Source organism: Dermacentor silvarum, chromosome 1 (assembly GCF_013339745.2).
Source record: "Dermacentor silvarum isolate Dsil-2018 chromosome 1, BIME_Dsil_1.4, whole genome shotgun sequence".
NCBI classification, from domain to species: Eukaryota; Metazoa; Arthropoda; class Arachnida; order Ixodida; family Ixodidae; genus Dermacentor; species Dermacentor silvarum.
In genome coordinates, this window is record NC_051154.1 from 23,690,819 (window position 1) to 23,717,855 (window position 27,037).

A 27,037-nucleotide genomic window follows, 5' to 3' on the forward strand; every position below is an offset into this window, starting at 1 on the left:
TGTTTCACATGCTGCAACTGGAGCGAAAAAAAAAACTGGTGCAATCTTTCTATTTCTTTATTTTATTTTTTTATTTTTTGCGATAAAGACTTGCCACAATTCTTGATGTATATATGTGTATTATATGTGTGCTGTGAGACCTATGCTGTGTATGAATCGCAGAGGGCTCAATTCACGCGATTGCGATTTCGACAATGCGACTGGTGTGATGCTACGACGCCCAGGGTTGCTTGCTGCCAAGTTTTATGGCACACGCCGCTCAATTCTTTTAATGTACTGAAAAAAAAAAAGGAACGTGTGCGTTATAATGTTATTGATCTGTCCTTATTACGAGCAAATAATAGGCGTGTTTTGTAATTTAAAAACGTTTTGAAGTTTAAATTTGTTTTGGAGCGCGCAACGGCGGTTCCGGAAGTTCAGTGTGAAGAGACACGGCGTACGTAAACAGCTGTTAGCAGCTGGCTGTTCATCGCTGTGTGTTGTCTCATGTGCCTTCTATGCCCGTGTCGGTCTGCTTGCGCTACAACAAATTACAAGATGACCTATCAAAAAAATATGGGGTTTTAGATGCCAAAACCATAATCTGATTATGAGACACGCCGTAGTGGGGGACTCCGTAATAATTTGGACTAGCTGGGGTTCTTTAAGTGCACCTAAATCGGGTGTTTTTCGTGTTTTTACACGGGTGTTTTCGCATTTCGCCCGCAGCGAAATGCGGCCGCCGTGGCTGGGATTCAATCCCTCGACCTCGTGCTTAGCATCTCAACAACATATCCACTAAGCGACCACGGCGGATATGGCCTATCAACAAACCCATACAGCAACCCTCACCGCATATGCAATATTCGGCTGCAGCAAAGTCGTCCTGTCAGCACAACGAGATCCTCGCGCTACCCGCACTGAGCGTCACCTTCTGAAGAAATGATGTGTGTATATTGCTCGTGATTGAGCATTAGTGGTGCCTGCTCCTAGCCATAACCTTGGCACCAACGCAGCAGCGAGCACAAACCCTAAATCCCTCGTCTGCCACTGAAGGAAGCCTCAAATTATCTGTGTGTGATTGCTGAACGTGGAATGTAATTTCTGTTGTGAAATTCAATGTTTTCACCGACTTACACTCTAGCACACATTCTATTGTAGACGTCTACACGCTACATATTGATTGTGTATAAAAGCCTTCAGCAAGTTACGGCAGAAACGCTTCATCTTTGAAATGAAAGCAATGACCATTGATTCCTATGTGATAACCTGGACAGCAGCGTTTCTTTGAAGCGATTTTCAATACATTGTAAGCAGCAGCAGAGCATCCTCTCATGCTCCCGTGCAGTAAGGAGATCCTCGGGCAATAACGCTTATTGTTTTGCCTATATATGAATGGTATCCCCGATGGCATTTCATCTACTGTGCATCAGTTTATCGATGATCATGTGGTATATATGCAAGTTAAGTTCATGGTGCAATGGTATATCATATAACGCATATCGCTTTTTCGATTATTGTGTTATTTATAGGTAAGGTAAGTTGCCATGTGATATAGTACTTCACAGCGCAACCTGGTCAAACTAAGTTGATGGTGCACTATATGGCTTATACGTATAAATTACTTCGACGAGCAAGCGCACAACTCGTTTGATACCAGAAAAAGCTCTCCAGGGCTAGTGTATCAATACTGTTCATTTTATAAATACTTGGGTGTTCTTTTCACTTGTTCGTCATGCGATACTTAACAGCCTGCCAGCTCTATATTTGGTTCCCTTCGCCGTCCTTTGTGTTCCTCTTAACAGTGACAGTAAATGAGTTGCTTGCAAAATTTTAATTAGCTTATGCATCCATCAGAGAAATCTTTATTCAATTACCCTGACAAATAGTATGGGCTCTTTACGAAACAAAGCAGCTCGTCTAATTCTTCAGTGAAAATTAATTTAAATTCTTGCGTTTCAGGTGACAGAACCACGATCTGACTATGAGGCACGCCATAGTAAGGGACTCTGGATTGATTTTTAAAGCCTGGGGTTATTTGATGTGCACTGAATGAACAGTACACGCTTGCTGTTGCAGTTTGCCCCATAAAAATGTGGCCACGGCTTCCTGGATTACATCCCGCAACTTCATGATTAGCAGCGCAATGCCATAACCACAAAGCTTCCCTGATGGGTGCCATTTTATTCTTTCCTTTTGCATCGGGCAAGGCAGTGTCTGCTGTAAAGGAGGCTCTCTCTACAAAATTTTGCTGATAGGTACTCTCTGCATTCTTTCATAAGTAGTATTACACAATGCCCTATAATAAAATTTCTGCTGCTTACCGCCCACTCATGTCTACCAGAAGGGACAACTCTTGAAAAAAGTTTTCTTTCAGCTGTGTGCATGATGTAGTATGAGCATTCATGTCTTTTGGCATTTATACATCTGTAGAACCAGCTACCTGATAGAGTACTTGCAATGCCTAATCATGCTAATTTGTGCAGCGCTGTTGAACAATACATATTGACGCAATGAATATTTTCCACCTTCGACCTATCGAAAAGATGCTTGTATTGCAATTGTGCCCTTTCCTTTCGGTTGGTCTTAGTATTGCTTGTTAGACTTTGCATATGCATGCCCCCCTTATGCAATAGTCTTTGTAAGTTTAAGAGTTCAGTAAATGATGATGAAGTAAATCTAAGTGCAACAGCTTTTTTTTTTTTTTTTACCTGTGACTCCCATCGAAATGTGTCTGCCACGGCTGGCAATTCAACCCCTCACTTTGTGTTAGCAGCAGAATGACATAGTCAGAGTGGGAGAAGAATAAATGAGTGTGTCATTACAAAAAAGCTGTTTGTGGCCCTTCATTGAATAAACCGCATAATGTGCATACTTAAAATGCAGAAATTTCTTTTCAAATCCCAGGGTGAAACGTTCTTGCAAGTAGCGTGGTACTTCACTACTTATAAGGGTAGTAATGACAGAGGATATCGTCAAATGGGTTTACACACTAATAAATGTGATCACAAACTTATTAGAAACAATATTTCTGCACACTCGATTACCTGTGAACGTGCAAGAAGCGTTTATACTTAAAGGTTGCAGTCATTCACAGGAAGGGATGCAAATGGCTGACTTCAATGCACAGTTTTGTTTTGCTTTTCTTTAGCGTGTCACCTTCTACTGGTTCACCTACATAAGAACAGGCTGTTTGCTTGCTTTTGGCATTGTTGCACGAGTTTTGCATGACGTTGCGGGAGAGTGCGTTGTCAGTGTGCCACTATAGCAAGCCAATAATGTTATGGATGTATAGGTAATTAGCGTTCAAAGCAAACGTTAATACAGGTGCAGTAAGGGTATCCAGTCTGCAACATATTCAAAGTTTAATGGTTTTTGTGCAGGAAAAAAAGATTCTCCATCAGAGAAAAGATAGAACTTAACGCGCAGTAAATATTCTAAAACAAATTGACGCCGCTGTTCATTCAAGCCACGAAGTTAAATATGCTGTCGTAGAAAATTCATTACGGTATCCTACACGATTGGAATGTCGAATTTATAAGCAGCTGGAGGTAAGATAACCTTTCAAGATGCATCGGAAAATTTGACACGCGACAGGAAGAGAATGCAACTGAACGGTCACGCGTTACCGCAACGTTGAAAGTTCGGCTACTTTGCTGTCTTGTCATATGCCCTTGCCGAGGTTGCAATTATTTAAACTGCTGCGTACGCTCGATTTTTGGATGCTATCAACAATTAAGGAAGTTGTTCCGACCCCAAAAGGCCATTTCGTCGTTGGGATCGAACACCTCGTAGATCTAACACCATGCACGCACGCACGCGCGCACACCTTCCTGTTACCTTTCTGCCACCAACATGGGCGAATGTAACTTCTCCCGTCAATATTTATACGTAAATAGCAAGCGAACCCCTCCCCCAATGCCAACCGAAATGAGACGTCTCGCGTAATCTATATATATATATATATATATATATATATATATATATATATATATATATTTACGCGAGACGTCTTTCATTTCGACTAGCAATGGGGAGTCATTTGCTAAAACCGCATTAGCGTTACATGTATGTAACGAAAACATGCAATACTAATATCGTTTATATCTTTGCATCCGTAACTACCAAGATGCCTTACGTTGGTATCGCTGTGGTAAACGAAGGAAGCCAGTACTCGCCCGAGCATGTGTTTTGTTCACAGATAGCGCCGTTGTCGCGTTGCGGCGCAATCAGAGCTAAATTTCGCTGATCACTCGGCGTTCAGAGAGGCGTAGCTCGTTAGTACGTTGGTAGATCTGAGCGGGAGTGGTCGAATTGAGAGAGCTCACTCGCATATATAACGTGTCTAATCCATCAAACCCAAACCTATGCTCATTAGGAGTTATAAGGCTTACAAATTGTCCAATTTGTCGGAAACATTTGATGGTTGCTCGGCTATGGCGCCTCCGCGTTCTACACGTAGGGTCCAGAAATGGCCTGAAGAGGGCAGCAAAACAGAGGGAGATGCCAATGCGCGCACCACCTTTCAACACGGCGAACCCACTACGAATTAGCCCCGAGATCTCTGAGTGGCACCCTCTCATATCTGACGTCCGCGGGGGAGCTCCGCTGTCGCGACGCGCACTCGCTCGCTTCCGTGAGGGCAACTGGAGACTGTCGGCCGGCCGACCTGCTCTGCTCGAGTTTTTGAAATGTGAGTTGATAGATTAGCAGAACAATATATTTGGAATGTTCCAGAACAAAATTCCCTGCGATATCGAGCGGAGTCGCAGCCATTTCCACACAGTGTCGATTGCTCCTTGTGTCGTCCCATTCAAAAACACATCCTTACTATCTATAGAACTCTTACCAACTTTCTATCAACTTTAGTAACATCCTATGTACTTTTACTTTCTATTAACACATGTTACAAGAAAGTTGTTAGGATCTGTTTTTACTTTGGTTTGAAGAAAGTTTGTTTAAAGAAAGTTGGTAGGCTCTGTTTTAATTTTCGTTTGTAGGAAGTTTGTTTAAAGACAGTTTAAAGAAGGTTGGTAGGCGCTGTTTTTATTTCGGCTTGAAGAAAGTTTTGTTTAAAGAAAGTTTAAAGAAAGTTTGTAGACTCTGTTTTAACTTTCGTTTGTAGGAAGTTTGTTTAATGAGAGTTTAAAGAACGTTGATAGGCTCTGTTTTTATTTTCGTTTGAAGAAAGCTTGTTTAAAGCAACATTAAAGAAAGTTGATAGTCTCCATTCTTGTTTTCGTTTGAAGCAAGTTCATTTGAAGAAAGTTTAAAGAAAGTTGCTGGCTCTGTCTTTACTTTTGTGTAAAGAAAATTGTAACAATTGTATTTGTTTCATTCATTTGCTAATTTAACACTGCAATAAAGAAGCATAACATGCAATATCGGCAATACAATAATTAGTACAAATAACCAGAGCGTCTTACTGATAATTGCTTCCTGCAGTTTAAGATAAAGCGAGGAGACAGAATAATGTTTGCTATTACGCGTGCATATATAATCAGCAGTAGCTAAGGTAAAATATATGTGCCTGCCGCAGTGAAATTGTATATTAGGTTTTTTCTGCTTAAAAAAAAGATTGTCACATATTGGTACTCGAACGTCTGCTAGCAATCAATAAGTACACGTGCCTATAAAGTGTTGGTTTCTCATCACTGCGGTTCCGTTGTCGTGGCGCACTCATAATGACTTGCCAGCCCTGTTTTGACGATGAACTGCAGCATTTGACCTTCGGCTATCGGTTCTGAGCTGTAATACTGTCTTTCTTTTCGTCTAGTGCACGCTGCGTGTTCGGTCGTCCACTCCATTAACCAAAGATATTTCAATCTGTTTGCTTTCGAGTGCTTTAGGCACATCATAAAAGACGTTTCGTGCCATTCTGAAAGGTGTTTGCTGGGTGGCGTCAATGCATGTGCTACTTTAGCGGCTTTGGCATGAGTGCAAAATGGCATTACTTAAATAAGTGATGGATCAGCAGCTTTAAATGGTCCCGCCCGATGCAAGTCGAAGCTGATCAGAAAACATGAAGAAATTGCGAAAACACAAATTGTGTGTCTGAATATTAGATCTCAGATTTGTCTGATATTTCGGGCATCTGTAACTTTCAACCAGAAAGAAGTTTCTGAGCATGTTGTCAAAAAAATAAAGTGATGTACGAGGGGGTTTCAGGGCCTCAGAAATGACCAAACAGGGATGAACACAATAAAATGTTGGCGCCATAAATTGGCGACACGTATTCCTGTGTATTTTGTTTTAGTTTTTTTATAACACAATAATTTTATTCCTAGGCTCATACAAGTGATATTTTCCGAGTGGGCTCCGGGAGTATAAAAATGTGTTGAGCAGAAACAGTCTCATGCTCATCTAAATAAAGGAATTTTTCGCATTAGAATTTGGTAATGAAATTTATTTGCACGAATACTGGGCAAACAATGAATGACGACTGCGAAAAATCATGGAGCGTGGTGCAACTAATGTTCGAGATAAACAGCTTGTCAATGAAATGGGGGTTTTTCTCGTAAGCAAAATTAAGGTTTTATAATTGGAACACCAAGTGACTACAATTATGAACCAAATGTAAAATTTGGATTCAGCTACATTGCTTCTTGCCGATGCAAAATTTTGCGAATGAGCCCTGTAATCGTGTTTCGTTTCCAAAGCTCCGTAGACTGTCCTTTACTTGCTCGGTGGGATGTTTTCTGACTGAGTTAAGACATCATTTCCCTAACCGCGACGTCTCTGGTTATATGCGTTATATGAAGAAAAAAATTCAGGATTTTACGTGCCAAAGTTAAGATATGATTATTCGGCACGTCGTAACGGAGTACTCCGGATTTACCATCTGGTGGTACCATCTGGTGTTTTTTCTTTACGTGCAGCTTTTAGTACACGAGCGTTTTTGCATTTCGCCCTCATTGAAATGCGTCCGCCGCGGCCTGCATCTAACCCGTGACGTCGAGCTGCGCAGCGTGACAACATAGCCGCTGGGCTACCCCGGCGGGTGGTTACACGCAAGAGACATTAAATATATAACGTTTGTTGTTCTCCTGATGCTGGTAATTCATAAACTCACACTAGAAAAAATACAGACAGTAATGAAAGCGCGCCATGCTACGCGAGTACGTAGCCAGAGCCGAGCAAACGAATGGAAACCCACTTGTTCTAGCCGTAGCGTAGCAGAGGACAAACGCGAGTCCCCCGGACGACGTCCCCGGAGCTCCGTTCGCAGCGCCGCCATCGGCGTTGAAAAAATTTCAGCGTTGAAAAAAATGCAGCAGAAACCGACTCAGGATGACTGTGGCCGTCAATGCGATTAGAATTGAAGCAATGTATATTGCCACTGCCGAAAGCCAGGCTCCTATCTTTCTTTCTTTCTGTGGGTTTATTAAAGGCAAATTCGGTACAAAATTGCCTTGGGAGACACGGCTAAAGGCTGAGGAAATGCCTGACTTGGCCGTGCCACCCTGGCAGCAAAGCAGCGACATGATGCAGTGGGAGAAAGAGAAAAAAAAAACACAATAAATGCATGTTTATGCTGTACAGGTCAAAACAGAAAAGCGAGTTGATTGTACATACAAGTAATCGGTGTCCGCATGAGAGAAATCGCAGTACTAAACAAAATTGTGAAAGGCACTATTAGCACTATGGCACAGCTATAAGGAACAACATGTCAAAGTGTTAAGGTACGTCAAGTGTTTTAGACATCGTGAGAACGTTCGTATTCTTCAGCTAGCTCTTGTTATTCTTTTAAATGCTTTAGATGAAGTTCCACACTCCAGTAAATGTAGTATGGTTGGGTATTGATTCACCATGTCTGGTATTTGATAAGTTAATCGTTGGTCTCCGTAGTTGGTGCGTGATCGAGGTTTGTATATTAAGCTCTGGCGTAGGTCGTACGGGGTTTGCTTAACATTATATGTATCCAATAAAAGTGATGAATTTAACCGATACTGACGTAGTATCTCCAAACATAGCTTGTGTCTGTATAACTGCTTGATAGGCAGTATTTTATAGGTTTTGAAATATGGTCGTGTGCTTTCGCGAAGTGAAATGTTTGAAATTGCACGTATTGCACGCTTTTGAAGAATTAGGAGGGAATTAAGGTTTGTGTCAGTCGTTGTTAGCCACACCAAGGAACAGTATGTTAGGCGGGAATGAACGTCCTCTCTCGCGCTTCCCTCTGACCATGCTGCGTCATCCAGCAGCCGGGCAGGGAGGTGGAGGGGCCTCGCTTTACTGCGGCTGCGTGGTCCCGCCGGGCTGAAAGGCTCCGAGGGGGGGAGGCGAGGCCGCGTACTACGCCGCGCGCTTCCGCCCGGGCGGCTCTATCTTGATAGCCATCTGAAGCGGAGGTAGAGGCCGCCCTCGCTGTGTTTTCGCGGCTAACATCGTGTTGATGTGAGCGGCATGCACTCCTGCGCTGAATCACTCCAGCGTTTTGACAGAGTTTCCGCGGTCATCGAGTGAGATGCGTTCATGTTTGCTTGTGCGAGCGTGACACCATGCTAGTTAATTTAGCTATAAGTGTGCCTATGTTCACAAGTTTATATGGCCGATAAATCTACTATCCTTACTTTGTATAGCTATCCACTAATTTGCTATCACAATAGATGCTTGGCCTTCAGGCGAAACTGCGACTTTTTTCTGACGTGGCTGGATGTATATTAGGAGTGACGAACGTAGGTTAATAGCTCATCCTCAAATAACCGTCTTTACATGCAGTGAACCACGTTGACTGGTAACATGACCGAGGTCATTCTGACAGATTCGCAAGGAGCGTAAAGCTATTGTTTTTCATACTGGCAAGTGTCTACACTCTAAGAAAAAAAATATCGATGTTATGCGAAGCAGTGTGCGGAGAGCCTACCAAGTTAATGAAATGACCATGATAGCACCAAGAACTAGGCGGCTGTTTCATGACCTGCATGACGCGCATCTCATGACAGTTATGTCATGAGTCCTCGGGAGTCCATTTCGCTACGCCTAAGAGACCTTAATAAGGCGGAAGCCTTAGTCATGCTATTGGCTCTGACTTCGACCATCAACCTTTAGACTTTTCCTTCACTTAGTAGCACATCCGAACCCATTCCATTGTTTTTTGAGTGTTAATCTTTTTTCGCTGAGTCAAATTCATTTTTGCTGAGTCATGATGATGACTATGACTTCTAAAACCATCCTTTTGTGTTTCCTTCACGTAGTGCCCACATCCGAACGCATTTCAGTGGTTTTTGAGTGTTAATCTTCTTTCACTGTGTCATTATCCTTTTAGGCGTCTGTTTCACGTACTACATGACATTCATGTGATGACCAATCTTTTATGTTCGTCATACACTCTTGCCATACTAAGCCAATTTTGGTACCTACCAAATTAACGAAACGACCATGATAGCACCAATACGTAGGCGGCTTCTAGGTGGCGTTAGAGCACTGCACGGGGTAGGGCTTACCCGAAAGCCCGGGCCCGGCCCGGCCCGTGGGCCGGGCCGGGCCGGGTAGAACAGTTTTTTCACGGGCTCGGGCCGGGCTCGGGCATGGCGTGTGCTTTTTGACCCGGGCCCGGGTCGGGCTCGGGTTTTTTGACGCGGGCCCGGGCCGGGCTCGGGCTTTCTGGTGGTGTTCATGTAACGTGCAGCGAGTTATTCTCGGGCCTCTCAACTCGGAAAAAACTTTATTTTTCGGTCTCGGGCCGGGTTCGGGCCGGTTTCGTGTCGGGCTCGGGCCGGGCTCGGGCCTCAGGTAAAGGGGTGGCGGGCCGGGCCGGGCGGGTAACGTAAATTATTTCCGGGCCCGGGCCGGGCCCGGGTCTCGCCATAAAAGTTTTGATCGGGCTCGGGCGGGCCGCCCAACGTAAAAACGGGCCTGGGCCGGGCCTGGGCTGAAAAAATCGGCCCGTGCAGTTCTCTAGGCGGCGTGACCTACATGACAGGCATGTCATGACCTATCATTTATGTTCATCATACACTCTTGTCATGCTATGCCAATTTTGGTACTTACCAAGTTAATGAAATTTGGGCATCGGCCCGGGACAGTGGCCTTGGTAAACTCGGCGGTAATGCAGTTCCACTCAACGTGAAAGCTAGGGAAGTGCGAAGCAGTGATTCGGTGGTGTTTGCCGTGTGTTTTCCTTGTGTTTATCTTGTTTTATCCTGTGTTTATCTTGTGTTTAGCAATCCATCATTCGTTTTGACACCTGTGCTAAGGCACAACTGGTGGGAAACCGCCACGCACATGGAGCCAAGCCTTTACGGCGCGTGACCACGACGACATGTGATCACATTACAAGATTTTCAGGAGTTTCTGCTAATTAATGCGCTTAATGTTTGATTATTCAAACCTTTTACGTTATTCTGGATCATGTTAGTTCATTTTGAACTGGTTTTGATCAATTCTGCGCTTCGTTTTGACCTTGTTTTTGCGCGTGACCACGACGTACGTTAGGTCGCATTACACGCCGACAGCCCGCGGGACCCCTAAAGTGCTTCGCACTTAAAAGTTATAGGGGCACTTAAGTCTCCTTGCGTGGACTGAATGCGGAAGCATTCTGGGCGTGTCGACTATATCGACGTCCGTACGGTCCATACTATTTCGACGCCCATGTCACGTGACATTGTCACATGTCACCACTTGGTCATGTGACCTTGCAACTTAGGATTCTTACTTGGTCACGGGACTATGTCACATGATGTGATCACTTGGTCATGTGCTCGAATTGAGGAAAGTCAATTAGGATGGTGGGCCACCGAAATTATGGGGGTGGGCCAAGTTAATTGTGGGAGTGGGCCAGGTTGGTTTTGAGCTTGGGTCAACTCAATTCTCGTTTTGGGCAAACAGTCTTTTGGGTGGTGTGCCAAGTGAATTTTGGGAGCGGGCCAGGTCGGTTTTGAACGTAGGTCAACCCAATTTTCGAATTGGGCAAAGTAATTTTTTTTTGGGGGGGGGGGGAGGGGGGGCCAAGTCAATTTTGGGAGTGGGTCAAGTCGGGTCTGAACATGGATGAAATGAATTTTCGAATTGGTCAAAGTGAATTTTTGGTGGGGTGGGCCATCCAAATTTTGGCGGTGGGCCAAGTCAATTTTGGGAGTGGGCCAGGTTGGTTTTGCACGTGGGTAAACTCAATTTTCGAATTGGGCAAAGTACATTTTTTGGCTGTGGGCCACGGCGTCCATCTGACACGGCGCCGTGGCTGTTCAGCGTGGGATTTCGCAGTGCCAGCCACAGCAGTTACAGCGCCGGGAACGTGACGTCTTCACTTCGTCACCTGTGTTTTGGTACACAGTGCAAAGCTCATGCACTGTGTACCAGTCTCGTGCACAGCTCGCAAGATCGTGCACAGAGCGAAACGAAACATACGCAACAACTCGCGGCCTCACGCGCGCGACCCTCAGGGAAAGTGCGCATCGCAGCAAATACGCGAGAAAAAAAAATAATAATAAGGCGGCGACCATGACTTGTACGTGGCGCGAAATTCCGGCTTCGGTATGAGAGAACGCAGGGAAGAAATTTTGCTTGCGGAGTCTAGACGGGGCAAGTGGAGAGAGTGTATATATTGGCAGTGAAGCTCGCTTTCTGAAATGATGGATTCGCGCCACGTCATACATTTCTATCTTTTTCTATCCTTTTCTATTCATTTCTAAGATTTCTAGGTCATGTAACAATTTCCAGCGAATTTTGGTTATACGCAAGAAATGGTTACGCACTTCATTTTTACAAATTATTATTATTATTATTATTATTATTATTATTATTATTATTATTATTATTATTATTATTATTATTATTATTATATCATCATGATGACGAGAAATTAATCCTTCTGTTTCGCATGCTAAGGCATTTGAACGCATGTCATGAGAGAACGGGTATGTGTGGCACGTTACTCGCCGAAGAAATAACAGTCAGCTACATGCTCTGAGTTACGGTTTTTTTTGCATTGGCGCCAAAAATACGTAACTAAACACCACAAAACAAGGCTTCTGAAAGTGTTAACGTTTCTGAGAGCAAGGTTTTTGTAAGCTCGGTGGATTATAGGTCACGTGGATGTAGCTCGACGCGAGAATCTTGCTTGTCGATGCTAGTTCACGTTTGGAGTTACAAAAACTAGCGCCGACATTTATGCTACGAAGACTCGCTTTTCTGCCTTCCCTGCAAAATCAATTTGTCCGTCCCCAGCACGCAAAGACAACGGTAAGACAGTCACGAGTTCTGTTCACGATTGAGACTTGTCACATACACAAACAATATATATATATATATATACTGTCGCGAGCAATGGCAAAGACAAAGACGTTGTAGTGGGGCTGGGTCAGAGGCTCTCTTGTCGGACTGAAACCTGCTGGAACCTGTGCGCTCTGTGCCGTCTTGACTAGACAAGCGCTAGCCGTTTACTGTTAATTAAATACTCCCCGTAACATCTTTTTGGTGGAGATTGCGGGCTCTGGATCTTAGGAGCGGACGCCACGTTTCTCCCTCCTCCATGGCCGAAGACAGTACGCAGTCATCGCAGCCCGCGCCCGCGGCGCCGGCAACCATGGTTCTTTCGCAGCCCCTCGACCCCGGCACGTTTTGCGGCACGGACAACAAAGACGTCGACGATTGGCTCCTATTGTACGAGCGCGTCAGCAAGCACCACACGTGGGATGATACTCTAATGCTTGCCAACGTCATTTTCTACCTACGGGGCACGGCTCAGGTGTGGTTTAACACGCACGAAGAAGAACTTACAAGTTGGGACCTATGCAAGGAGAAGATGCGCGCATTGTTTGGCCGATCGGCCGCGCGCCAAATGACAGCCCGGCACGAGCTGGTGGCCAGAGCTCAGACGTACACGGAGTCGTACGTCACATACATCCAAGACGTACTGGCCTTGTGTCGCACCATTGACAAAGACATGCCAGAGGCGGACAAGGTTGCCACGTGTTGAAAGGCATAGCTGATGATGCCTTCAACATCCTCATGTGTAAGCACTGCACCACGGTTGACTCCATCATCACAGAATGCCGGCGGTTTGGACAAGTAAAAAGCAGGCGGATTACTCAGCGCTTTAACAGACTCCCGAATACAGCTGCGACATCCTCGTGCGATGATCCCGCGACGCCCCCTCCGTTCTCGCCGCCTAACAACTTGGATAGGATTGTTCGCCAGGAGCTCGAAGCCATGGCTCCAGCCGCTTATCAGGCACCTGCTCACGACCATTTGGCGACAATATTTCTCATTCAGGCCATCGTACGTCAGGAGGTTGCAAATATGGGCGTCCTATTTCCACAAGCCCCCAGTTACGCCCCTCCGCCCATGTGCGCTTCCGGTCCTCCCACTGAACACCAAACCACCCCAATTGTTGCTGCTGCCGCTTCCGCTCCCCGGTTCACACCCCGCTACCGCAACCCTTCTGAGTGGAGGACGCCTGACGATCGACAAATCTGTTTTTCTTGCTCTCGCGTCTGCCACATTTCATTCCACTGCCGCAATCGTCGGAATTACCGACCAAGTTTCCGCGGTGACCACCATCAAGATCGTGGCCCGTACTACAGCATATCTTTTCTCGTCGACCAACTCCCGGCCCGTGATCCTCACCGTCTTTCTTCGCGCTCTGAATCGACCTACGCCGATATTGCCGCACAAGGACACTAGTCCAGCCGATCGCCGTCCCCTCAGAGTCGCCAGTCGCGCTCCCCTCAACGCCGTCGCTCTCCTTCTCCAGCTTCCTCTGGACACCACCCGGGAAACTAGCCAGTGCAGCTCCGGGAGGTGAGGCTGCATTGACGACAAGGACCGCAAAACCTCTATTGACCCCTACTTCAAGACGCAATTTGCTCGGTGTTCTCGTCGACGGCATGCCCGTCACTGCTCTCATTGATACTGGCGCCCACATATCTGTTATAAGTTCTACGTTCCGACGCCGCCTACGCAAAGTGCTGACACCTGCCGTCTCTCCTACTGTGCGAGTAGCTGACGGCACCCGAACACCTGTTCTTGGTATGTGCACTGCCCGCGTTACTGTTGCCGGCCACCACACTTCAGTTCTCTTCGCTGTTCTCGACGCTTGCCCACATAATGTCATTCTTGGTACTGACTTCTTGAGCACCCACTCTGCCCTCATCGATTGCTCTTCTGGCATTTTGCGGATCGAACTGCCATTGTGTCCTGATGACGCCGCATCAAGTAACACTCGCCTACGTTCCCTGGAGTTTGTACGACTACCCGCGCAGGCTGCTACCTACGTCCTTATGTCACCGTTTCCCCCAGTCCCTGATGGTGAATATGTGGTCGCTCCCCTCACAGATCTAATCCTCTCGGGCAACATCGCACTTCCTCATACCGTAGTGCTTATTGCCAACAACAGAACGTCGCTTCCAGTCCTCAACTTTTCTACTTCGATCCATGTTCTTCCTCAAGGAATTTCAGTAGCCGAACCATTACCTTTGGAAGAATGTACTGTTTCTGCATTCGGTGCTGACGCTGAGACCGCGATGCAACCTGCCATACCGGCGCCAACCCAGGCACTTCTGGACAAAATGATATCCCCCGACCTCTTACCTTCCCAAAGTGAAGCACTCCGTGGTGTCCTATTTTTGTACCTTGACGTATTTGATGTTGCGAACAGTCCACTAGGCCGTGCACATGTCGTGGCCCACCGAATCGACACTGGAGACGCCAGCCCCCTTCACAAGCACCCTTACCGAGTATCTCACTCTGAGCGCCAAGTCATCCAAAAGGAGGTAGAGAAAATGCTTGATAAAGATGTTATAGAGCCTTCCTCTAGCCCTTGGGCATCCCCCGCAGTACTTGTGAAAAAGAAGGACAACAGCTGGCGGTTTTGCGTCGATTATCGCCATCTCAATCGGGTAACGAAGAAGGATGTGTATCCTCTCCCACGAATTGATGATGCGCTCGACTGCCTCCATGGTGCCAAATATTTCTCGTCGCTATATCTCCGCTCGGGATACTGGCAAAGTACCGTCGATGACCGCGACCGCGACAAGACCGCATTCATCACGCCCGACGGCCTCTACCAATTTAAGGTTATGCCTTTTGGGTTGTGTAATGCTCCTGCAACTTTTGAACGCATGATGGACACTCTTCTACGCGGTCTGAAATGGTCGACCTGTCTTTGTTATCTGGACGACGTTATCGTTTTCTTGCCCAGCTTTGACAGCCACCGCCCTCGTCTGTCGGCCATTCTAGACATCCTTCGCCGGGCTGGCCTCCAGCTCATCATCTAAGTGTAGCTTTGGGTGCCACCAGATCAATTTACTTGGACACCTAGTCGACGCTACTGGTGTCCAACCGGACCCTGACAAGGTCCGTGCCGTCCACGAGTTCCCGGTTCCACGGTCCACGCAAGAAGTACGCAGCTTTCTTGGACTCTGCTCCTACTTTCGCCGCTTTGTTCTCAACTTCGCGGACATTGCTCGACCACTCAAAAAGGATGCGGCCTTTTATTGGGGCGCGGACCAAGCGTCTTCCTTTGCGTCGTTGATTTCTGCCCTCACTACAACACCTGTGCTGGCTCATTTTGACCCGGCTGCTAGAACAGAACTTCGCACCGACGCAAGCGGCCATGGCATTGGTGCTATCCTCGCCCAAACACACAACGGCGCCAGCCGTGTGATAGCGTATGCTAGTCGTCTTCTGTCAAAGTCGGAGAAGAATTACACCATTACTGAGCGGGAGTGCTTAGCTCTCGTCTGGGCTGTCGCGAAATTCCGTCCATACCTATATGGACGGCCGTTCGTGGTCATAACAGACCATCATGCGCTCTGCTGGCTTTCAACACTCAAAGACCCCACAGGGAGGCTCGGCCGTTGGGCATTACGATTACAGGAGTACACGTTCTCGGTAGTGTACAAATCTGGCAGGTTACACAATGACGCCGACTGCCTCTACCGCCATCCCGTTGAAGCATCCGACTCCACTGAAACGGACCCCGACACCTATGTCTTGGCGATAACAGACTTCACCCATGTGGCCGACGAACAACGTAGAGATCCATCGTTACTCTTTCTTATTGACCGTCTGCAATCCGGCACCCTCGACCCTTCCATCAACATGTTCTTACTTCGGGATAACGTTCTTTACCGCCGCAACATGCACCCCGACGGCGCAGAACTAGAGCACTGCACGGGCTCGGGCTTACCCGAAAGCCCGGGCCGGGCTCGGGCACGGCGTGTGCTTTTTGACCCGCGCCTGGGCCCGGGCCGGGCTCGGGTTTCTTGAAGCGGGCCCGGGCCGGGCTCGGGCTTTCTAGTGGTGTGCATGTAACATGCAGCGAGTTATTCTCGGGCGTCTCAAGTCTGAAACACATTATTTTTCGGTCTCGGGCCGGGTTCGGGCCGGGTTCGGGCCGGTTTCGAGTCGGGCTCGGGCCGTGCTCGGGCCTAAGGTAAAGGGGTGGCGGGCCGGGCCGGGCGGGTAACGTAGATTATTTCCGGGCCCGGGCCGGGCCCGGGTCTTGTCATAAAAGTTTTGATCTGGCTCGGGCGGGCAGCCCAACGTAAAAACGGGCCCGGGCCGGGCCCGGGCTGTAAAAAATCGGCCCGTGCAGTGCTCTACGCAGAACTCCTGCTCGTTGTCCCGCACCATCTGCGCAGGGATGTCCTCATCCAGTTTCATGACGCCCCCACTTCCGGGCACTTAGACGTCTCCAAAACTTATGATCGCATACGACGACGTTTTTTCTGGAAGGGCCTTTATCGGTCTGTTCGCCGCTACGTAACATTTTGTGACCTGTGTCAGCGTCGCAAGAAACCTGCGACTCTACCGGCTGGTCTCCTTCAACCAATTGACGTTCCAGCCGAGCCGTTTTATCGAGTGGGCCTGGACTTGCTGGGTCCCTTTCCAATTTCCACGAAAGGCTACACATGGATGGCAGTCGCAACGGATTATACCAGCGTTGCCAACCAGCTGCGCCACAGACGTAGCCGACTTCCTACTGTATGACGTCATCCTCCAACATGGTGCTCCACGTCACCTACTCACAGATCGCGGTCGCTGCTTCCTGTCTCTGTGGTGTGTGGTAGTGCGCCAAGACAAAGTTTAGTGAATTGTGCGCGTGTGAACGTGAACATGGTGAGTGCAAGACGACGACGACGACAAAGAACGTCAAGCACGAGGCGCCGCGGCACAAGAAAGACAAACAAACAAACCAAGCGTCATCCAATTGGAAAGGATCACGGCGCTCACAGGGGCCAATGACCGATGCCCACGTAGCCCGAAGATAACCAATCCAAAAGTAACACACGAACCAGAGGGAAGAAAAACGAGGCACGCTGGCAAACGGAGGAAGAGTTCCAGAAGCGGCACCAGGAGAAGGTCGGCCACCGGATCGGGGGTTGAAGACGGCCGTCGGGTTCCGGACCCGAGCCACCAGGACTTCACCCGGCTGGGGCCTCCTGCCAACCCATTCCTGGGCGTCGCTACTCCATCCGTTCGGGAACTGCTGCCCGAGGCCGGCGAGCGTCTGCGCCCGTGGACAGATCGAGAGCTGTCGGGCTACCCGAGTTCCATGACTAGCTGCCCGGCCAGAACGCCGCCACCGTCTGCCCGTGTCGCCAAGCCGTCTGCCTTCCTGGGCATCGCCCCTCCACTCGGTCGCAGACTGCTACTTGAGACCGGTGAGCTCTAGCGTCTGTAAGCAGCCGTCGAGCTGTCGGGCTACGGGCCCGAGTTTGCGCCCAGCTGCCTGGCGAGAACGCCGCCTCGCTCTTCACGTGCCGCCAGCTGCCCGTGTCCCCTCCGCGAGCCGGAGCCGATGCGATCGGGCGCTCTACCCAGTCGTCGACCAGCCCGTCATCCAGTTGGTGAGACTAACGCCCTTCTTTCGCCGCCTTACCACCACCCTTCCACATCGAACTGTTACGCGCGCTACCATCTACGCCAAGCCCTAGCTCTGTGTGGTGTTTAACTTAGATTTTTCTTGTGCCTTCCTTTCTATTAATTTATTTTGCTCTTCACTTCATTTCTCCTACTTGCCTTCATAACGTGTATATTAAATGTCTCGTTCTGCTCGTTGAAACCAACGGCTTCGTCCTTTGATTCGGTCCTCTGAGGCCCCGCCTCAGAGACCTGCTTTCAAACAAGAACCTGCACATCACAGTCTCGTGTGGTTGACGATCTACTTCGATCATGTGCCACTCATCACAACTTCACGACCTCATATCACCCTCAAACCAATGGACTCACCGAACGCTTAAACCGTACACTGACCGACATGCTTTCCATGTACGTTTCCGATGACCACCACGATTGGGATGTTGCGCTCCCGTTCGTCACATTTGCATACAACTCATCGCGTCATGAAACTGCCGGCTACTCACCCTTCTATCTTCTCTTTGGACGCCATCCCTTGCTACCCTTAGACACCTTGCTCCCTTCTGATCCGGCCTCCACGTCCGCGACTTCCCATGCGCAAGATGCCATCACGCGTGCGCTCGTCGCGCGCACAGTAGCCGGCACTCGGCTCTCGTCATCGCAGACCGCACAAAAGGCCATCTACGATCGTCGCCACCGGAATAGTGTTTTTTCACCGGGCTCTCTCGTCTTTCTCTGGCTCCCATCTCGTCGTGTCGGCCTCTGTGAAAAGTTAATGTCGCGGTACGTCGGGTGACTCCTGTCACCTATTAGATATCTCCCATGTCATCCACCTCATCGACTGCCGCACCACGAAGTGACATCGTACATGTTTCCCGCCTCAAACTTTACAACTGTGATAATCCATTTTGACCACAACAAGCACCGGGAGGGTGCTTCATCGGCCGAGGATAAGGTAACGAGCAATGGCAAAGACAAAGACGTTGTAGTGGGGCTGGGTCAGAGGCTCTCTTGTCGGACTGAAACCTGCTGGAACCTGTGCGCTCTGTGCAGTCTTGACTAGACAAGCGCTAGCCGTGTACTGTTAATTAAATATTCCCCGTAACAATATATATATATATATATATATATATATATAACGGGAGAGTGTACAATCGTACTGGAATGTCCAGCCGAAAAAAATTAAGAAAATGTAAAGCGATACCTGCCGCCAAACAAAAGAAACTAATTTTTTAAAGTACAGCAGTAGCTCACTTGCTATGGCGTTGCGCTGCTGAGCACGAGGTCATGGGTTCGATCCCGCCCATGGCGGCTGCATTTCGATGGAGACGGAATCCAGAAACACTCGTGTACCGTGCACTGGGGGGACGTAAAGGACCCCATGGCAGGTGTGGTCGAAATTAAGCCGGAGTCGCTACGGTGTCCCTCATAACTCACTCAGCCGTTTGGGGAAATTAAACCCCACATCTCAAAACTTTTTTGGTGTACAAAATATTTTCTCCTAGGTAGGCAACAAATTAATTTCATTTTTTTCAATAATTTTATTAATTTCAAAAATATCTCAATAATTCTTGTGCAGCCTACATGAGCCCTGCGTAACTAATCGCTTTCGTGGAGGGGAAGACTTGCTACTGCACAGGACAAGCATGGTTATTTAAGACGGGGCGTATCGATTTTCTGCTCTGCTCGTCATTCAACCAGACAGGAGCTATTGAACAGTTTATGTAGTCCTGCCCAAGCTACCGTGATAAAAGCGACGCTCTCCTTGAGAATCTACACCAGGAAGGTCTTTCATATTTGTGCCTGCAACACCTACTACTTCCAGAAAAGCCCGTTACGGCCCACAAAAGAAGCTTCGCACCTTCTGCTTGCATTCTTAATGGACGCTGGTCTGCTGAAAGTGTAAATCTAACTGCGTCTACAGTCTGCCACCACCATAAGCACCACCACCACATAATTTCGGCAGGTATTTGAGTACCTGCCTAACTTGAATTAGGTAGGGCGAAATTGGAGGCTGTGTCGAAAAAGCTGGCGGTCGATTGTCGCCGTCTAGTACGCTATACATTAGCCGGCAATGCTTGTTACAGAGAGGCGAGGAAACCAACGGATATAGAAAAGCGCACCGTGATGGTAAAGTAGTGAAACCACATCACTCCCGGGTCTATCGCTTTGTTCTTCACTTTATTATTGAAATGGAAAAAATATTCAAAACGCGTAAAAATAAGTTCTACAACAAGACACATATTTCAAGGGTCAAATCCCAGTTACACTCCGCCGAGTTTTTCTTTTCCTTATTTGTAAAACCATGCATTGTTCCTCTGTTCACACTCTCTTCGGATGCAATATCTTTTCTTGTATTGTTATCATCCCGTCGCCTTTCATTCCCTTTTAAAAGGTGTTACGCTTCTCTTGCTGGTACTGACTTAGCTGTTCGGTCGTTATTTATTTAATTAAATTTTGAGGTTTTACGTGCCAGTGCAACTATCTCATTATAAGGCGCACGCCGTAGTGGAGTAAATTTTGACTACCTTGGGTTGTTCAATATGCACCTAAAGATAAGTACACGAGCATTCCTTTATGTTTCCCCCAATGAAATTCCGTGGCCGTAGTCAAACCCACGACCCAGAGCACAACAGCGCAACGCCCATTGCCACTAATCTGTAGACCTCTACGGCTACAGCGTCGTGCTTGCTGGTGTTGACACCTGCAACTCTCTTTTTCCGACAACCTTTTTTTTTTTTTTTGCATTGTAAGCGTAAAGCGCTGACACGGCCTGTTAAAAGACGCCAAGACCAATTACAAATACTTTGGCCTCGAGCAAGGCCTTGTTGTCGTCAGTATGGTACCTGAATTCCTCGAGCGCCATTGGACGAGCAACAAGGAGACTTGAGACCTTTCCTTTAGCGAACCAAGCCTTCCGTCGCCCCCGTCAAGCCCAACCCCTCTCTGTTCTCTCGAATCCTGCGCGACTGGCTTTTGTGCGCCACCAGCAATCCGGGAGGGCAGGCTATAAGCAATCAGAACGGTCGCGTTGTGTCGTCCTCCTCGGACAGAGGCTAATTAACGTGGGCCCCCGTCCGCCGCCTAATTGGTTTAGCTACCGGCCACGCACAGCCGAGCCCGACGTTCCATCCGGAGGGGATCATACCAACCGTCCGCACAAATCCCTCCGCGCGTGCCACGCGCGCAGGCAGGCGCTCGTTTCCAGCGCCCTTCGGAGGGGCGCACACCCCCCTCCCCTCAGCGCTTGCCTCCCTTAATTGAGTCAGGTTGTTTGTGCTAAGGGATTAAGAAATTAGGGCGCCATCGTAACCCCCGCCCCACCAACTTGTTTCCCGTCTCATGTGTCAAAGAGGAAATCGGCCCTGTCGTATTGACAGAGGCGAGCGCTGGGTGTAGAAATTGATCCCTAAAGCAAATCTGACTTCCTGCCGTCTTTTGGGCAGAAAGTTGCAGCAGCACGTTATGGTGCGGGTCTCTGCTGTTGCCGCTGTCGCGCAAAAAAAAAAAAAAAAAGTAATGCTTGCAGCGCGTTCTTTTCGCTTGCTACTGGCCACCAGAGAAATATTGGTGCCTAATCAAAGCTATCCTGAAATTAGTTATATATTATTGTATTAAAAACTCAATGTACAATTCTAGGAGCTTTGCGTGTGTGCGTGCGCGCGTGCGCATGCGCGTGTGCGTTTGTATGTGTGTGCATCAGTCTATCAGTATATGACACTGATAATTTATTTTTAGTGCCACTTAAACATAGTCATGAAAGCAAGGCAAAATAGAGATAATGGAAGAAGTTGAAAGGTAGGGAGGTAAACAACATCTCCCTACCTTTCGCAGGGATCTGGTGTAAGTACAGGTCGGTCATTAAAGCATTAAAGATGTTTGCAAATGTGCAAATAAGATCTACTGGAGAGCGCTTGATTTTAGTCGAGCAGATGGCGACCACTGTAGACGGTTCGCGTAGAAGAGGATTCATATCTATTTCATATCTATATGCTTAGTGCTTTTCCTTGTGTGTTTTGTTCTGATGAACACGCTTTCTAAGCTCTAATTGCACAGTGACTTATTTAGTTTTGTATTTCTGTGAATGTTACCATTAAATGAAAAGTGATTTATGTTGTCTGCATTTTGTTGTTTTCCTGTTCCTGTTTTTTGTAACTTGTATGACAGTTACAATTTCTGAATTCATGTCAATCTTTCGCCACTGTGCAAGAGTAACTTTGTATAAATAGTCCCCTTCATCCACCCATTGTTTATATTTATATTGTTTTTTCCAACACACGTGTTCATGTCTTCTATTTATGCACGCATTGCTACATGTTGCCAAAGAAACCAATATGGGACACAGACCTAGTCAAGTTGATTTTATGGCTTTTATTGCGATAGCAATTATATGGACACTTCTACCGGATTTCTGCCGTCGGCGTCGCCGTGAGGTACCGTATAGATTTCAAGGGCGATAAAATCGTCGCCGCGCGCCGTATGCGCGAGCGAAAGCGCGCGGGGGACGCGCGCTATCACGAAGGCAACTTCTCCTTTGCGCTTTGCCCGGGGATGCCGGTCGTCCGCACCGTCTCTTATCTCCACACTGCTCTGACCTTTGCATGCGCTGTGCATTCGCCGCTCAGTTTCCGTTGAAGCGATAGACCGCGCGAACCTGCGCTTGCTGCCAGCGTTTTGACAGTCGTTGGCTGCGGTCATTCACTGTGAATTATTCGTGTTTGCTTGTGCGCGCTGACACCACGATTGTTAATTCAGTTAGTAAGCCAATGTGTCCAAGTTTATGCTGCCGATCAACCTATTATCCCTACTCCGAATAGCTCTCTACTAATTTGCTATCGCAATCGATGCTTCGCCTTTCGGGCGAAACTGCGACATTTTTTTTTTGTCTGTGTCCCTGTCATCTGTACGTTGTATAGAAACGAAATAAAGTTCAAGGAGCGAAAAATTTATTTTGTAACCTGTCCAATCGCCAGCGCGCGCGATACCTTATCAGAGGAAGCACAAGCATAATGCATCAACAAACTGTACGCGCATACATAAAAAAAGACGAGAAGAATTAACAGATACACGTGGGCGGTTTGTTACCTTCTGTTAAGATGATTTTTGTGTCGGCAGCCGACAACAGCAGGGAACGACATGTAGCAAGAACATTTACTCCAAAAAAAAAATTCAGGCACGTTATGAATGCTCGTCCGTCATGTTTTGTTAGTTTTTTTATCCATGATGGTTGTTGCTTTGCATTTGTTCCCAGATTTCTGAGTTTTCATTCTAACCAATATTTTATATCGGAAGTACACGTCACTTGCAAAGTTTGTCATAGCCAGCGACGTGCCCTTCTCTTACGCCATCTTTATCGTTCGTAACCGTTTAAATTGATAGACCTATAGGGCTATATATATACCAAGTAGCTAGCCTTGGCACTGTTTTCACTGAAATGGCACAACAACAAAACACGACACACACAAAACCTTAATGATGTGCAACCTGCTGCGCAGCCCATCACCGTCATACCAGTGTTATACATAACCGTAAAGTGGTAATGAGCGCCTCGCAATGAGCTGACGAAAATAAACTGCATTTGTGTCCTTAACAAAGCCTATCGCTTGCATTGCGATAGGCTAACAGCCACCAAGTTTGTTCCGGAAACGTCAGCCGGGAATTGGAAATAGGAACATTGTGCTTTGTACAGAAGCAGCCCTTGAGTGCTGGTTTTAACTAAGCCCGGTATGGGTTCCAGAAAAGCAACGCCCCCGTGACACCATCAAGGGTTTCTAGAAGTGCCTCCGTGCCGTCCAACAACAACGTCCCCGAGCAACGCTGGCTCATGAGAGGGGGTTCGTGCCTGGCGCTATACATTTCAATTAAACGGCTTACCTTTCGCACAGCGCACCCTCGACGCGCCAGCACGAACGGCTTCCATAGGGACGAACCGTTCTGGCCCAGCCGCCGGGCCACGCGTGAACGACCTCCTGCAACGCACTCAAAGTGCTTCCCTGCGAGGCAATCTTGCAGAAGCGTGACACAGAAATTGGGAGGAGGAACATCGGAGCCCGTGAGCATGAAAACCGGCGTTAGCGTCGTGCGTCGGGGAGGACCTAACAATCGGTTAAAAAAAAAGAAGAAAACATAAACGAGCAAAATACCTGACATAAATCGGGACAGGATGAGGCGTGGGTATATATACGTGGGAGTGGGAGGAGCGCGATGTGCGCCAGTGAATCGTGTTGTTTGCCAAACGGATTAGTCGGAAGGCGCCGGTGACGCTTTCTGCCCGACGGAGGAGGGCTGGAGAATGTGCCGCCGTTCGAGCCCTCGCGAATTCGAACCACGCGTGCTCGCCTACGGCTGTTTGCCTCCGCCGCGGAAGGCATGCATCAGCAGCGGCCGGGTTGGGTTCGAACGCAGGCTTGTGCGTGCTGAACCTTCCGAACGCTGTGCGTAAGCGGCACAAATCGGGTTATTACGCGAATTAAGAAATTGGCTGCGCCAGGAAAGGGGTGCGAGAGATGGGGCGAGAAGGGCGAGGGGCGGTGCGAGGCATCACCTGACATCTCCTGCTGCACTTTCGTAGCAGCGGGCCTCTCGCTCTGCCGGCCCGCGTGTTTCAAGCTGTGATTCTTTCCAATTACGAGCGAGCTGTGCAAAGCGGACGGGATGGTGCGCGACGTTTGTTTCAGAAGAGCTCGTGGTTTGCTCGTGGGCTTACTGAGCGCTCTTCAGCATGGCGTTGCTACAGAACCTCTCGACACGCAAAGCGTGCCTCGTTCTTGTTTTCCTTTTGTTGAAACCTCTGTATACGACGTATACATATCATTACCAGATCCTCGAAAACGTAGGTGGGAACAGCAGCGCTAGAGGCTGCACATTGTGACGCTGTGTTCATACCTAATGCGCGAAAAACGTCCTGACGACCACGGAAAAGAAGAAGTGTCCTTGAACAAAGAGATGTACTCATGTGCTAGTTAGTACAGCATGATGTACAGTATAGCACAAACGGAACACACAAGGCGACAGCTAGGAGGCGGACACAGGCCCGTGTCCCCGTCCTCTGTCAACTTGTATGTTCCGTTCGCGCTACAGTGTACATCCATGATCCTTGAACAGTACGTCATGAGATAGCTATTCATTGCGATATGTGTTCTGCGGGTTTTCATTGTACACAACCTCACAAAAAAAAACACACACACACAGACATGAGCAGCGCGCTTGGTATCTGCATGTGACTACGGCATTCCCGCGTTTATCTTCTTCCTGGGGTTTTACGCGCCAAAACCAGTTCTGATTATGAGGCACGCCGTAGTGGAGGGCTCCGGTATAATTGTGACCACCTGGGGTTAATTCTTTAACGTGCACTACAACGTAAGCACACGGGCGTTTTTTTGCATTTCGCCTCCGTCAAAATGCGGCATCTAAATGCCCACACACACAATAAACCGTCCCACAGCTCGTCCAATACACAGGTGGATCCCAAGTATTACCAGCTCCTTGGTATCACGCAGCCACCGGTCTCGATCGGAGCACCTTGCCGCCCGGTCGCGGCGTTATGGTCAGCTTTATTGCAGAGCTCAAATAATTATTCGCATCTGGTCGCCAAGCACTGCTTCCTAATGTTACGGGCGAGCTTACCTAACACCATAAGTGGAACGGCGACATCGAATATGCTTATGATATCGGCCGTAGCGCCGAGGCATCGGCCTTCGCAACGCGCTCACCCAGCTCGCCGCACGGATGGGGTGATCTGAGTAGCGACAGCAGCGCCGCCGCTGCTAGCATGATCTGCTGCTACGCTCTGCGGCCGCCGATAAATCCATCTCCCCTTCTAGCCACGCTACTATGACCAAGAATCGGTCAAATCGGTTAAATATTACCGATACTCATGCGTGCGCTGCACTTGCAAACTTAAAAAAAAGAAAAAGAAGCGCCATTGTTGTAGCCCCTTTTGATGAGAAAAGTAATTAACCATGATTACAATGCGAATGCAGCAGTGAAAAGTCGCAAAAGTTTTCTCATGTTTAAACAATATTATTTCAAATAAACGCTTCTTTCAAGGAAATGATGTCTTAACCCAAATGCCAACACCTCCGAGCCGAGAGCTGTATGCAAACGCTGTGAGCATGAATGATGGGCAAAATCATTTCACCACCCCGATCGACGGCGAAAATTCGGTGATACGCATGCCACTCGGCTGTCAATGTAGGTATATGTCACTACAAGAGTCGCATGTACAAACTGACACTTACACAGTGAATAAATTCAGTCCAAAGTGAATGCCTTTTACAGTGAAGCTGTTAGCCTCTATAGTTGGTAGGGATTTTTCCTGGAGTGCTCATCCAAAAAATGGCAGCTGGAAAAAGGGTTCGTGCTTGAGTTACCGCGTAACAGGATTGTGTTTTCGTGTACATTCGAATAACAATCCGATGCTATCATGTCTGTAGGTTGTAATTTGTACTTTATGAATTTTCTCACGCATTTTACTTTGAGAAATTAAATTACTTCTATAACACAGTTGTGCTATGTGGAGGGCCTACAAGAATGAGGCTGTAAAGAATGAGGCTGTATGCTGTGCTAACGGCACCGCCACCAAGCGGCCGCAGCCACTCAGACAGACCTCAAACGGCTGCTGGAAAAGGGCTTCGTCTTTGTGTTTTTGTGTAACAGATTTATGTTTCCTTGTATATTCGAATAACAATCTGAAGTTATCATGTCTGCAGCTTGTTTGTAAGTCGTGCTTTACGCATTTCTGACGCAATTTACTTTTAAACATTAATTTAGTTCAATACGGCACTTGCGCTTGGCAGACGGCCTAGAAGATGTGTGTGCGCGCGTGACGTACGTCGCTTGGGGTGGTGGTATACTTGTCTAACGTTCGCACACGCTTCGGTGTACATTCACTTTCACAGGGTTGAATGGCGGCGGATTTTTTTCTTCCACACTTTCTTCGTTGGTTTTTTTTTTTTTTTACATTTGGCCTGACTTTCTTTGTGGTTGTCAAACATAGCACATGTCAGTTAATGCACGCCCGACGTCATTATGCGGCAATTTTGCAATAGTGGGTTTAAACCTCATTTGGTTTTCAGTGCGAAGTAGCCCGAGAATTACGGCCGCTGGAATTCGTTTATCTTACAGCGAAGCTGTATATGACTAGAATCCAGGGATTTCTTCGTCTCCGTAGGCAGAAAACTCAACCAATCGCAGCGGAAGGAGCGTCGTTCCTTGCAGCGCCACCAGATGGCGCTCGCCTCCACGCATCCGC